Raw genomic sequence first — 15,084 nt, forward strand, 5'->3', positions numbered from 1 at the left:
AACAAACCTTAACCTAAATAAATACCAAGTCCAAACACTCATCATCCCAGGCTATATCTGTTATCCACATATTTAAGCATTAGCACCTCCTAGTCTTGTTACTAAAATGTCAAGCTGAGTATATTCAAAGCTCACATTCTGTCTGTTAGTTAGAAAATAGTACACCGTGAAAGACTTTATAAAAATAACTTGAGTAAATCAGAATGCAAGATAGGCTTTTGCAAAGCCATCCTGAAACAGAGCAGCTGCAGTGGGACATGGCTCCATACCTTCCATTCTCCTGGAAAAACATTCGATGTCAGAAAATAAATAGTTGTTAATTTTATCCAAATGTGAATTTAAATTCATAATCTAGAGAGGTAAATATTCACAAAGATGACAACTGAGTCAGTATTGACTCTGGAGATAATAAATGGGGACATTCACCAGAACAAGTGGTTTATGTAAAAAATAGGACCATGTGCAGCTCAACTATGTCAACTATGGTAGAAAATCAATGATGCATCAAAAACGAGGTATGTATGCTGGGATAATGGCTAAGTTTGAAAAATGATTGCCACATGAGCATGAGGACTTGAGTTTGAGTTCCAAATGCCCACATAAACCTAGGAGCATTGGTCCATGTCTGTAGCCCCAGCACTGGGAGCATAGAGATAGGCATATCTGGAGCTCATTGGTCATCCAGCCCAGCCAAAGTGCTGAACTCCAGATTTGTTTAAGGAGACTTTCTAAAAATAAATAAATAAATAAAATGTAGTGTGGTTGAAGAAGACACCTAATGTCCATGTATGTCCTCTACATGTAGTTGTAAGCACATGGACACCAAACGCCATACACGTCTATACACAGCCATATTAAAAATAATGTTCCCTTCACACATCTCACCACCTTCACAAAATTGTGTAGCATACATGCATTCATATATGTGTAATGTTAATTTTTTGAAATAATGTATTAAATATGATATATAATTTAAATTATCATAATACAAAAAGTAGATTCTATAAAAATATAACATAGGGCATTTGGAATTTCTTAAAGGGAGTAATGAGGACCATAAATATCTGAATGGACAGATGCTTTGAAGGATTTTGCACAGAGCAAGCACTAGAATGACATAAAAACATTGGCAATTGGGTCAGAATCAGTTACTAAAGCCAAATCCAGAACTAAAACAATTGCTTTACTATGTTTGTCTCTTCTTCCAATCACATTGGTCAGTAGAAGACAGGAAGAAGGAATTCTTACTGTGATGGTTCACAGTTCATTTCTTACCCAATATAAAGATGCCTGACACAATGGGGTTGCCACATATGTCCTAGAGAAGGCCTTGCTGCATTGGCTAGCATTTCACTCAATTTGTCTGTGCTTCAGTTTTATCAAGTATTTATTTTGCCACACACTTTTCTATGCATGAAATCACTACTTTTCTTTTCTTTCTCTCTCTCTCTCTATTTTTTTTAGGAGGTCCTAAGGGGATACCTGGAAAGTAGGTGGATAATTCAATGGTCTTTACATGACAATTCTTTCACATAAAAATAGCTCTTGACTGCAAACCAAGGAGAACAAGATGAGGAGCCATTTTGTTGACAAGCTGCTATCTTTCTTTTCAGATCAGTAAATGACAATTCATGACACATATAAATAGCAGCAAGAGAAAACTAGATTTCCAACAGATTAAAAATACAACCAGAAGCTTCTCTTCTAGCTATCTGGAATATACAATATTTTACTGCTAGCTAGAGACTCCTACTGTATAGTTAAGGATGTGAGAACTTTCTATTAGTAAACCAACATATAAATGGTAAGTATTTGAGGCAATATGCTCGATATCCTTGTATGATAAGAATACAATATACACAGTGCATTAAAACATTACACTTTATCACATAAAAATACATAATTAAAATGTGTCAATAACCCCAGAAAAAAATGGTAGCTACTTATTTCATATGACTTCAGGCAGAGATCATATTAATTACTTTACTAGACTCTCAGTGATCGCTACAAACAGATGCAGTGTTGTGTTCCCAGGGTGTCCCCACTGCTCCACCCAAGCCAGGCAATAGTTGTCTGAATAGTGGCAGCTCCTATTCTCTTTCTCCAAAACTCTAAAATATGATTTTTTATGTGTAATTACGAACTTAGATTTGTGTAACTAAGAATTAGGTAGGACTAGGGAAAATGCATATATGCTCAACCACTTGTATAAAAAGTCTGATAACTTGGTTGGAATTCCCATATACCATGTAATGTCAGATATCCTAGCACATGATTATTGCCAGATTACCTACAGAGAGATAGGATATGGAGGTGGCAGAATCCCTGAAAGCATATACGCCAGCTAGCCTGGTATAGACAGTGATGACTTAACCTGTCTCATAAAAGGTGAAAAATGAGGACTGACATGAAGATTGTCTTCTGCTTTATATAAGCTTGCACTTACACACTCACATGCAGAGAGAAAGAGGAAGAGAGGAGGGAGATAGTTTGCTAAAGTGTGAGGAACTTCACAGGAGACATCCTTGAATCAGAAGAGAAAGAATATGCTGAAGCACAGAATTCTGAGCAGTCTTTCCTCATTTTCTCCAAAGCAGCGCTTTGTAATTTATTTTAAGTACTGAAATTCTATAAAAAAATTCCTTTAGAAATGCAAATATTCTGCTTTCGAAATAAGTACCAGTATTTATGGAATTACTCTTTTCAATGCTGTTTTTTTATTTTTTATTTTTTGAGTAGAACAAAATATTTATTGATGGCTTTGTGGTTAACAGTCAGGATAATAAAAGACCTTTCTTGTCTGTAACAATTTATAGAAAAATTGAGGTGTTTCTCCAAGGAAAAAGATATTGAACACTGAACAATGTATTTTTAGACTCCCTGAGCCTGAGGAAGCATGTCCAAAGAGTCAAGGCAGGAATTGAAAACTAAGATGCAGAAGGCCAACCGGGACCCATGGTTGAAAGAATAGGCTCATAAGACCTTGAAATTGGAACAAAAAATATATTGGTTAAACTCTCCACCAAGCTAATGATGAGAGCAGACTGCTGTAAGGGCCATTCTTCATTACCAAATGGATGTTCTGTGGTCAGCAGGCTGGGTCCTTCATTGAACCTGGCCAAGGATGAAGCAGAGTGACATTGGATAGAGATTTGTAATTTCTAGCCCCCATATAATCAGTATCCTCAGCAGACGAACACTTGGCTTATCCCATGGCATGGGTGTGTGAACAGTGTTGCATGTTAAAGAGGGAGGATTTAGAAAAAGACAATCCCAGCATGCTGATGAATGAGTTCCATGGACAGTGAGTGTCCTACAGCACTGGAAACTGTTTAGCTAGAAAAGTTTTCTATGAGCACAAAATAGGTGAGACACACTCTCTTTATTCTCTTGTGGCTGTGTTTATACCTGACTAATGCAGCTTGAGGAAGGAAGAGTTTATTTGGGCTTATAGTTCCATGGCACAGTCCATCATGGTAGGGAAGGCATGGTGTTAAAGAAGCTACTCACTTTGCATCCATAGTCTGAAGCAGAGCACGGAATGCTGATGCTTATCTCCCTCTCTCCTTATTACTCAGTACAGGAACCCAGCCCATGAGAAGAAGTCACCCATATCAGAGTGAGTCTTTCCACCTCAATTATCATAGCCTATGTAACCCTTCACAGGCATGACTGAAAGGACCCTTCCATGGTGATTGTAAGTCCTCATCAAGTTAATAATTTGAACTAAATTCATCACATATGGACAGTAGACACTGACATTGCAAGCTACAGTACTATTTTTGACAGGTTGGTCCTGGCCATGAAGAGGTGTTAGGTGGGGTTAATAAGTGGTTCCAGCAACTTTTTATGAGTAGTAGTGCTACACAACAGGGGTATCCTTTATGGGGGAGGGATACTTTTCAAGGTTAGCAAAAGTTGCCTAGAATAGTAGTGGGGCAGATTCTTTCAGTCTGGACACCAAAGCAATTTCTCAACAGGTGTCAGAGAGAGCTATTTTTGAAAAGATGAACAAACCCTCAAGTTTTAATAACAGTTCTATTTGAGTGTTATTCTTAATAAAACAGTAGATTGAGAAAAATATATGTGAAATTTAAAATCATGGAAATTGGATTAAAATCCAGCTGAAATCCATGTATAGAATATGATCTCAGTTCAGTTCTCTACCTAGCTAACCTAGTACAACCCCAGTTATTAGGGAAAAATCCTCTTTTGTATTTCTATAATAAGGGACACAGTGAAACCTTATCAGGTGTCAAAGTTGGGATGCGGTACATGTCTGAAGTCTCACAGACACATCAGTTAATGCTATCTCTCTCTAGTGATCCACCACTCCAATCTGCTGCCATACTGCTTCTGATTGTGTCTAGATATTGCTAATGTCTGTAAAATGAGAAGTATTAAATTCTCTTAATTGACTCTTGATCAAAAATAACCTGTCCTTGTGGATCCCAGTCCAGGCCACACACAAGGCACAATGTGAGGTCAGCCAGTGGACAGGCAGAGCTGACCTGCTCTCCCAGATGGATGTAGTGGGGGAACCAAAGACTCAGGTTGGGTCAGGCAGTTTTCTTAAAGAAAACACATCCTCAGTACTCCATTTCTGTTTATCACCAGGCTCTTGAGTATCCCCGCTTCTATAAATTGTGTCTTTGTAGTTCCCATCATTGATTGACCATATTGTGCAGCTTGTAGATCAGTAACAGTGGGTAATGGGAAATGAAGCAAACTGTTGTTATAAGATAAAGGGATAGACAGTGGCCTTCTCTCTAATATAGGAATCTTGGAAGGCACAAACACAGAGAGAGGCAAAAAGCCAAGTTCGTGCCCTAGGGCTACACCAGTCAGGATGGGCTAAGGAATACACTTGGGTCATCAGTTTTAATTAAAGTTTTGAGGAAAATACTTTTATCATAAACAAAGATAGAATGTAGAGCTAAATGCAAATTTGCCTGAGCATTTAAGATAAAATTTCTAGAAATTATACACTTCACTGGTCACTGACTGCTGTGCTATTCAAATTCCCACTGCTCTCCTAAGACTCTGTTCCTCTAGATTCGAGTGAGAAATCTGTGAAAGCATTAACTTAGGCCATAATGTGTAAAACTTACACTCAAATTAAATGAATCATGCAGAGGAGGGAACAAAAAACAGAAGGAGAGAGCCACAGAGAAGGAATCGAGGAAAAGAGTGGGGAAGATGTGAAAGAAAGGTACAGTGGAGACGACAGCTGATGAACAGGACAGGGTGAGATTAGAACAGAGAAGGGAAGAAACCTTTACACACTGAGCAGGAATATAGTGGTGATTGTCAATCACCAAGTTTTTGTGCACAGGGCAGAGTTGGTTCTGATTTCCCCCTTTCCTCAGCTCAAAACATCCCCTTCTCTCTTTCTTTACAATTATTGCTACCTAGACAGGCTGTCCTCTCAGGAGTCAAGTGTCCTATGCAGAAGGATCTCTGTAGTATTCTCTAATGGACTCTGCATAGCTAATTTCTGTGAACTGGAAGGTATTCCCCAAAATTACAGATCTGAAGCATTAATGCAATTGGTAAAGGAGTGGTTTAGGAACAGACGGGTGGGGGCAGATGGACCTAGGTTGGCATCGCTAAGTGTCCTGTAGGTGTATGATCTGCGTCAGGCTTGTACTGCACCAGACTTTGCTGAAAGTTTATTTGGTGACTGCTCACACAGTATAGCAAATCAGAGGAGGACTCCAGCAAAATCATCTGCTACACCCTCTACACAGTAATGAGTTCATGGAAAGACACCCATAATGCACAAGTGCATGACCTCACAGAATAGAAGGACTGTAGAGCAAGGGAAGCAAATGCTATTTAGTAGGAAGGACAAAAAGAAGGAAACATGCCTTCAGGCTCAATGGCCTAGGAGAGCCTATTAAAAACTGCTCTCTCTGCAAACTGATTTATTTCTTTGTATGTTTGTATGCTGTATATATCTGTATGTGATATTTGTTTATGTATGTCTGTATGTGATGTTTATGATGTCTGTGTATGCATATGGAGTGTGTGATGTTTGTGGATATGCATGTGAATCTTGGGTGTGTTCATGTGTGGGAGGGGTCTTACACATATCTTAATGCATGTGTTAGGTGCCTTAGGAACACTGTAGTTATAGAAGTATACCACGGCCAGCTCTTCCTAGGTACTGGGGATTCAAACTCAAGTTCTCAATCTTACACAGCACACACTTCAGTCACTGAGCTATCTCGCGGACCTTGCAAAGTTCCTTTAACTGTTATCAACTTATGACTGTCTTTAGAGGGATATTTCTGCTTTAAAGGTAAATTGTTAGAAATGATATGCACTCAAGTGTGTTGTCATGTCCCCTCAGTTTCTTTCTGTCTTCATCGTTGCTGTTGTTGCCCTGAAACACACCACTGATTCTGTTTATGTAGGAAACAGATAGAACTATCCCCAACCATCTTCACCCCTCCCCCAAATTTCACAAAATAGACAGTATAGAGACATCTGTATTTATGCTTGAAGATCAATTACTAATGATAACACATTAATCCGAAGCACCCAACACTAGAAATTCTCCTTCCATGAGCAGATTCTAGAAGGATTTAGAATGCCTCATCACGCCCCAGTTGAGGGGACCAGAATCCATAATGTTAAGCTTTGATTATACATTCCTTAATGACTAGTTCTCAATTTGCTGACACAAACAAATATAATTTATAAACTGAAAGATGTCATCAGAGTGATGGATACAGGCAGTATGTGCTATATGGTGTCATGTACAGATGAAATACGCTGCATTTGGGATATGGCCACTCTGCATTGCCAGCCAAAGCACTTTATTTCAGAGCACTGAACACCTTTGGAGCATGTATTGCTCTCATTTGTCACAAACAATGGCAGCATTTGTAGAGTACATTTTAGCTGCAAACCTGTGATTTTGTGTGCTTAGTAGCTCATACATCTCCGTGCCTTGAATTTTCCTGATCATTATTTTCTTTGAAGAACTGTGTAAGCTGTACTTCCACAGGTCCTTCTTGGGTTCCTTACTAGTTATTGCCTGACTTTCAGTAATTATCTCAGTTAGTTTTCTTTCCAACATTTTGTTTTATTTCATTCTAAGCCTCATTATTTCTTGGAAATATGGAGGGTCTGGGGGGAAAACTTAGGTTTTTCACTGTAAAGTTCTTACAGTGAAAGCTTTAAAACCTAAGTTGAGGCTTAGAACCCACACAAAAAAAATCCATGTATGAGTTACACAATATATCATACAGCATAATAGTGAACAGAATTTGATATGTGAAATCTACATAAAGTTTGAAGGAGTGAATTAACACCACAAAGTTAGTTATTATCTACACACACACTGTGGCTTGCACAGACTTCAACTGCACACAGACACAGGACAAGCAACACACACACACACACACACACACACACACACAATACTAAAATAGTTTAGCTGCATATCAAGACTTGGTTATATAATCCCAGCACCAAAAGATGCCTAGGACTTCCCTAATGCCTGTTTATACAAACTAGTTAAGTTATAGGTCAAGGAAAGAATTTGTCTCAAAGAAGATATATAACTTTCTTAAAGGTAAGACAGTCTGATCTGCAGAATATGCATACACAAACACACATGTGCATGCACACGCGCACACACACACACACACAAATTTTATAAGGGAGGGAAATTCAAATGTACTAATTTGACTTTTCATCCCCAGAACCCACAGAGTGGGTCACAACTTTCTTTAACTCCAGTTCTAGGGTTTCCAATGCCCTCATCTGAATTCTGCAGGCACCAAGCATGTGGGGTAGTACACATACATTTATGTTTGCACATATACACACAAGCAGAACACTCATGAAAATAAAAATTAATGAAATTTTAAGAATTAAAACCCCTCAATGAAACTGTTCCTTTTAATTTTTAAAAAATTCTGGACTGGAGAATTCGATACTACGGTGGAGCAGCTGAGAGTGGCCATTGTCACAGTAAATTCTACCAGAGTGGACGCAGGACTAGCCACAGGATTATCAACATGGATTGCTGCAGCCATGAATCATCTGAAGGAATGGGCGGGCATGGGAGCGTTAGTAGGCCTTCTGGTGTTGGTCTCCTTGGTTTGCCTGTGGTATATATGCAAGATTAGAGTCTCACAACAGTGTGATGCAGCCATGACCATTCAGGCCTTTACAGCCATTGAAGCAGGACATTCTCCCCAAGCATGGTTGGATACCATAAAAAGCTAAAATGTTAAGCTCAGGATGCGAGGCTAAGCACTGCACTCAGGGTCAGCCGCTTTGGACCCAGAGAAGAGCATGTCTGGTTGCATGCGGGTTGATGCCCCAGGTCCAGCCTCTGAGAAAAAGGTATCGGACGGGTCTGATGCTCTTTGGGTGGATGACACCTAAATGAACATCGGTACAAAGTTCCAATTTATTTCTAATATCAGAGATCAGACCTCTACTCTTGCCTGATGCGTCTAAAACAAAAAGGGGGAACTGTAGAGAGCTGCGGAATGCTATGCCTTAAAGATGGAGCTGGTTTCTGCCTTCCACCTTCCCGAGGTGAGTGCTCTCTGTCAGGAACAATTCCACATTTGGCTAAGGCTGAGGATCTGGCTTGCTTCCATGCATGTGGACCTATCTGCATTGCCCACGTGGCACATCTGGGTTGGCTACCCAGAGGCTATTTAAGCTGTGGGCTGGCTTTCCCCAGGGTCCGAGGATTGTTCAAGGTTCCTGAATAAACTGCATTGAAAAAAAAAAAAATCATACTAACCCACTTCTTCACTTTACTTTCTTTTCTTTACTTTCTATTCTTTCCCTGCATCAATCCACAGTAGCTCCCTCTTCTAGTCTGCTGAGTTTCTTCAAAACTTAGCTTTAGTTTTACTTTCCTCAAGAGCACATTTGAACGCTCCAGCTAATGTGGAAGACACTCACCATATGCTTTCCATTGCACTCATGCTAACCTGTTTTGCACTCACATGACTAACAAATTATTTTCTTGGCTGCCAAGCTTTTCACCAGGCCTGGAGGTCTTGTAGTATGTCCTGCTAGGTAATCATCACTTCTCCAACTACACAGGAAACTCGACATCGAGGAAGAAAAACAATACTTGGAGTGACTTTCATCGACACGTTCTTCAAATGAGTAACACACTAACTGCGGACACTTGCACCTTTCTTCTCATAGCTAAGACGACATAGGTGTCTCAAAGTCATTTCACAAGAGCAATGTAGTAGATACCCATTTAGCAAATATCTTTTCCACAATCCAGCACTAAATTCCATTAAATAGAATAAAAAAGCACCCTTTATATTAAACCTAAGGGAATAAAAGAAATTTCTTATAACAATGGGGAAATGTATTTGTATTTTTCAGAGTATAGAAAAAATATTCAAAACATTGCTTAAAGAAGGTTAATCAGGGGGAAGTAGCATTACCAGGCCACAGAAGAAGACAATTGACTAGGATCAGAAGGAAGGAAAAGAAGACCTCCCCTATCAGTGGACTTGGGAAGGGAATGCATGCAGAGGGTGGAGGAAGGGAGGGACCGGAGGAGGGAGGGAACCACAGGGGGGATACAAAGTGAATAAAGTGTAATTAATAAAGAATTAAAATATGCATATATATTATATATATATATATATATATATATATAGAGAGAGAGAGAGAGAGAGAGAGGTGGGGGTTAACTAAATGAAATCCAAGTTGTAGTTAGTAATTTCAGGTTGAAAAGATGGGGTTTTTCAGGAAAATGGCTTTATTGTGCACATGTTAGGACTGGTATGCAATGCACCCAGAGAAGCATGCAGAAGGGATCTATGCTGCAGATCTCACACTCTGTAAGGCAGTTTGAACTTCTGTTTATTTTACAGCTGACTTCTACTTGGAATTTCCACAACAGTGACACATAATAGTTTTTAAAATAGCAACATGAAGCAAACACACCTTAAAAGCAAAACTGCCAAAATGGAGTAAAAAAAACTCTTAGTTTAAGATAGAAAATTCCTCCTAGAAAATCATTATATCATTTCCTCCTTCATCTTCTTGATCAGTATTTTAGGCATCAGATACAGTAATTCAAATAAAATATGAGAAAGAGGTAATGCATCTTAGGTGAGGCACAAGAATTATAGAAAGTGTTACAAAAATGAGATAAATAGGGGCACCTAACCTGGACTGAAGAAATATAAAAATATATTTTATTTATTTATTGACAGTTTCATATCTGTATGCAGTATATCTTAATCGTTACCATCTCTATTCTCCTTTCCCATTCTTTCAGATACTCCCAGAACATCCAACACTAGAAAATGTCTGTGCATGTGTGTGTATGTGTGTGTGTGCACACGTTCATGTGCATGTAGTTGGCAGACTGTGAAAAAATAAGGGAAATGTTATTGTTGGTCAAATTAATAAGCAATTAATATAAATAAATACAAGAGATATGACACTTCATGGCTTGTAAGCTGTAGAGCTCCATGTTTTGTTAGGAGAGATACTGGTGATGAGATTTAGATTATTACACAAAGCCAGATCAGGGCTTGCACCATGCCAGATATCAGGGCTTCATTGCAACTATGGTCTGACATTGACAGACTATGGGACACAATGTCAACAGAAGTGCCTTTTGTGTCATTTTGTACACAGCAGGATGATCCAAATTTCTCCTCAATATTTTCTTTATCTCTTATTAAGTTTTGAATTAAAAAGTATGAAATAGAATTAAATCCTCAACTGGGAGTACTAGCTCAGATACAAAGTTGTTTTTCTTTGAAAAATGTGTTATTTACTGTCATATTTCAAGTTTTGATCTGAATGCTTTTGGCATTTTTTTTTTCCTGGTATGACTCAGGAGTTCTGGGGAAAACTACCTCATTCCTTTCTCCAAGGTTGAAGTTATGAGGCCGATCTTAAAGAACCTTTGCCAGATTCCTGCAGATGCTACACAAACTACCTAGTGAAGTGTCCTAGGAAGATATTTTGTTGCAAACATGCTTGTGTTTAAAAAATGGATACAGGTGGCGATTCACATTTTTCTCATTGCTCACATTAGTAATTTTGTGGACATGATTAAGTTATACTCATCTGAAATTCATTCATATGAGCTATATCACCTAATGTCCATTTTGCTGAGCAGATTTGTGAATTGTGTGCCATAGGTTACATGCCTACTAGTAGGAATTAAAAGCACATTAAACTCTTATTCTTATTATAGTTGTCTACAAATTTTGAAGTGCCTTGATACCAAGCACACACAAATGAAATAACCTGTAAGTAGCATCTGTAGTTAACAATAAGAACACATTACAAGTAAACATTCTTAATAACTAAACCTAGGACTGTATTTAGCAAACCAATGCTACTGGGTCAAGTGAGTAACCTTTAGGAGGTCACCAGGCAGAGGTGCAGTGTTTTAATGGATGAAACAGTTTTCTTTTGAAATAAAAAAGTTAGTGTTGTTTCCAAATTAGTACAATGCCCCTTCTTTTTTAAAATCTTAAAATGTCATTGCATTCTGCCTTATTAGGAAACTAAATCCATTCCCCATCTTTTTACCTGTTGTGAATAATTATCACATGTAGGTCATATTTCATCACGGTTCTGGGTTATTCACTGAAATACATTGAATTAACACTACAGAATTGAGAGATGCTTCAAATCATATTGTTTTGTAACAGAAGGATACAAGAAAGTAAAGTGATTTACTCAAAACTGAAGCCAGTTAGATAGATGGACCCAGAAAATGGAAGACCACCATGGGGAGAGTGGCCATTCCTTAGAAGAGAACCCAAATGAGAGCAGCACTGCTCAAGTAGACATTAATCTTCTCCTAAGTCTGCTCCTTTATTATGACATCCTTCTGCTAGTTCTTAATTTATATTTTATAGTTACAAAGTGTTAATCTGCTTTAGATATGGGGCTAAGCCATATGGAAATGGAAAGTGATTTCGTGCCAATCATTAAAGGTCAAAATGAGTTAGTTTTTACTAGGGAGAAAATTTGCAGACTCTGCTAACTGAGCAGCACTATGTTCCATCATTTCTGGTAGTTGTAGATGGCACAGCAAATACTGAACATCCATTCCCCTGCCCCTCCAGAAGAGCACAGTCACTGCTCATATTACTCTCCCATTTGGTTTGCTAACAGCCCTCAGGTAATTCAAGGTCTGATATCCCTTTACTGTCTCGATCAACGTTCTCACTGATCTTGTGAACCTCAATATGTGAGAAAAATCTACAATGTGGAGTTTTATATTCTTATCAGAGTAACATATCTCCAGGACTCTAATAATGGGCAGCAATAAATTTTAAAGAGGTACTTAGTGATTGTTTTAAATTATTTCAGAAAAAGTAAAGCTATATTAAAATTATGTTTCTTTTATAAATGAAATTAACAACATCTCTGTATGTGTTACATCTAGTCCTCCTGTTCTCTGGTCATTGTACTTCTATCATTATAAAATTTAGTTTGCCTAATCTTACATGAATAGCTTTAGTAAGATATTTAGCTGCTGTTCCGTTTGCCATAGACAGGTATCTCAAGTGCTGGCTGCGTTTTACCTGCAGGCTAGAAAAGTAGGTATTTGACCCCTGACCTGAGAGCTTACTGGGACTGGGAGTTCTGCTCTCATTTAATTAATCTCCCAAGTCATACCCTAGGTCCTTGTGTCATAGGAGTTGAATATATAATACTTATAAAATTTTACATTGGCCTAAATATTCACAGTTCACCAAGTCCCCCAATATATAGAAATAAAAATACTGTAGCTGTTCAACATACTGAAAATCTAGAATGGGAGAATTTCCGGAGGTAGTTACAGGCAGGTAATTGCATTCTCACCATAGATTTGTAACAGCTTATTGTGGCTGAACTTCTTCTAACCTGACTTTGTTTTCGTTGTGCTTAATTAGAAACTTATAAAATTTGTGATTGGGTAAGCAGTCATTTTTCCCTGTGGAGATAAATGTACATGTTTGAGATAAAGTATGAGAAAATCAAACATTATACAAATAGATATTCATACTCTATGCATCTTGCAACAGCAAGTAATTACAAAAAGAGCAGAAAATTAAAATTAAAAAAAATTATTTTTTAAAAGAAACCCCACACCTCTAACTGTGCACCATGGAAGAAACTTGCCAACCAGTCCATTTTCAAGGATGCTGTTACTCATGACATGGGATATTCCTTAAAATGTAGAAAAAAATAATCTTAAAATTTATTTTCACAGCTCAAAATTAAACTCTTGGAAAGGAAATGTCTAACTCAACGTAGCATGTGTATAAAAATATTACATCTGTAGCAAGTCCAATAGCTACAGTTGATGAATAAAATTTGAGAGCAGCAGCCTAGAGAAACTGGGAAATATTCATGAGAAGTTTTGCCTTATAGGTTCTGAAGACCAATAATGTGCATTGATTTTAGAACCAATGGTTGCTGGAAACCTATAGTTTACTGAATTTATACAGTTTTCACGATACAATAAATACTGCTATTCCTTAAGAAAACTGACTCTAGAATATTTAGGAAACAGCACTCACTCAACTGATTTGTTTCTTGGAAATAAGGGATGCAATTGTCATTTGGGAAATTCTAAAAATTGTTATCACCGATTTTGTTTTTAAATTCTCAGAGAAGGCTTCATAAATGCCTTAGCTATCATAGGCTGAAGCTTCAAACCCAGGCCATTTAGTTTTATGAATGTTATCAAAACATATTGACCACAGTTAAATTAATTTACAGGAAAAAAAATGGCTCCAAGGAGAAACTTTTAAGAAGCAACAAAGCCCAAGTCACACAGTCAGGCTTCTACCCATTTCATTCATATCCCTCTCTCCCAGCTTTTGGATCTTGAAAGTATTCATTCTCTCCAGATAATGGAATGTGTTAAGGGGAAAACACAGTTTGCAGCCACACCTTTGTATCATTTGGACAACACTGACCTCTAGTGTTCCAGATGGTAGAGAAATTAGCCCAGTAGCAAAGCTTAATGCCTGCTTCATGCTCTTGGGCTCTTGGACACCATGGGGATAATTTCAAGAAGGGGAGAAGATGAGCAGGAGGAAAGGGAAACAAAGGAAGAAGAGTGAGAAGGCAAACAAGAAAATTTAATTAACCTGACTTTAACCTGACTCAATATATTCTCTAAAATAATTTAATAGCTTATCTCATCTTTACAGAGGGTATAGCCTCTTTTGCCCTCCTTTATAACACAAACTTTGAGAAAATATTACAACTACAGATAGTGAGCTTTCCAATCTGGATCACAGAAACACTCTAAATATTTATCTGCTTGTCTTCGTTCTGAACTTCAAATTCTGGGAAAAGTTCCTCTAAGGATTAAGAAATCAGGCAGAAGGATCTCCTGTAGTAAGTCTTCTCACCTTTTAAATAGCTGGTATTAACTATACAAATTGCCACAGTAAAATAAAATTGTTTTAATATGGTTAATATTTGTAAGGTTCAGTGTAAGAACAGAAAATGAGGGAACAAACCCATAAACTTGAGGGACCATGGTAAGCTATGGTTTCAAACAACAGAGGTGACTTAATCTAATCACCTCCCATTTATGACTTCCCAGGGATGGAAAAACTTTCCTTCCTCTCTCTAGAGAGGCAGCTGAGCAATTGAGCTTGAACGTCTCACAGCTTTAGCGATTTATTCAAGTTTGACAAACTAGATTCCTTAACTACATAGTGCAGGTGGCAGATTTCAGTAAGTAAAGTATCCCTTCCTATTAAATTAAGTGTTCTAAAGTTGCTGGGTCAAAACGTCGACAACATAATGCATATTCATTATTCTTTCAGCGGCACCAGGATTTCAAGGGGAGAGTGTGTACTAAAGCTCTTTCTTCTGTAATAGGATGGCCATTGATTTTTTTCGGGTGACTAAATTTGGGCCACAACTGTTAGTCACAAACTCCCAATCTCCTTACACGTGTTACAAAATGCTCCAGTTGAAACCCTGATGCCTAGGGAGTGGAGAGTTAAGGGCATAGGATGGAGGCGGGGGTCAAGTGTGCAGAACACATTGCAAATCGGTGAGAGCTACATTCCTCTGCTATCAACAAGCTCTGGA

General features: G+C 38.1%; 1 protein-coding gene across 1 annotated transcript in view; it reads right to left on the reverse strand.

The window, feature by feature from the left end:
* Positions 1–15,084, reverse strand: part of LOC110565027 (contactin-associated protein like 5-1-like) — a 703,043-nt gene that overhangs the window by 687,014 nt on the left and 945 nt on the right. The window lies entirely within an intron of this gene.

This window comes from Meriones unguiculatus, chromosome 18, assembly GCF_030254825.1.
Source record: "Meriones unguiculatus strain TT.TT164.6M chromosome 18, Bangor_MerUng_6.1, whole genome shotgun sequence".
Taxonomy (NCBI): domain Eukaryota; kingdom Metazoa; phylum Chordata; class Mammalia; order Rodentia; family Muridae; genus Meriones; species Meriones unguiculatus.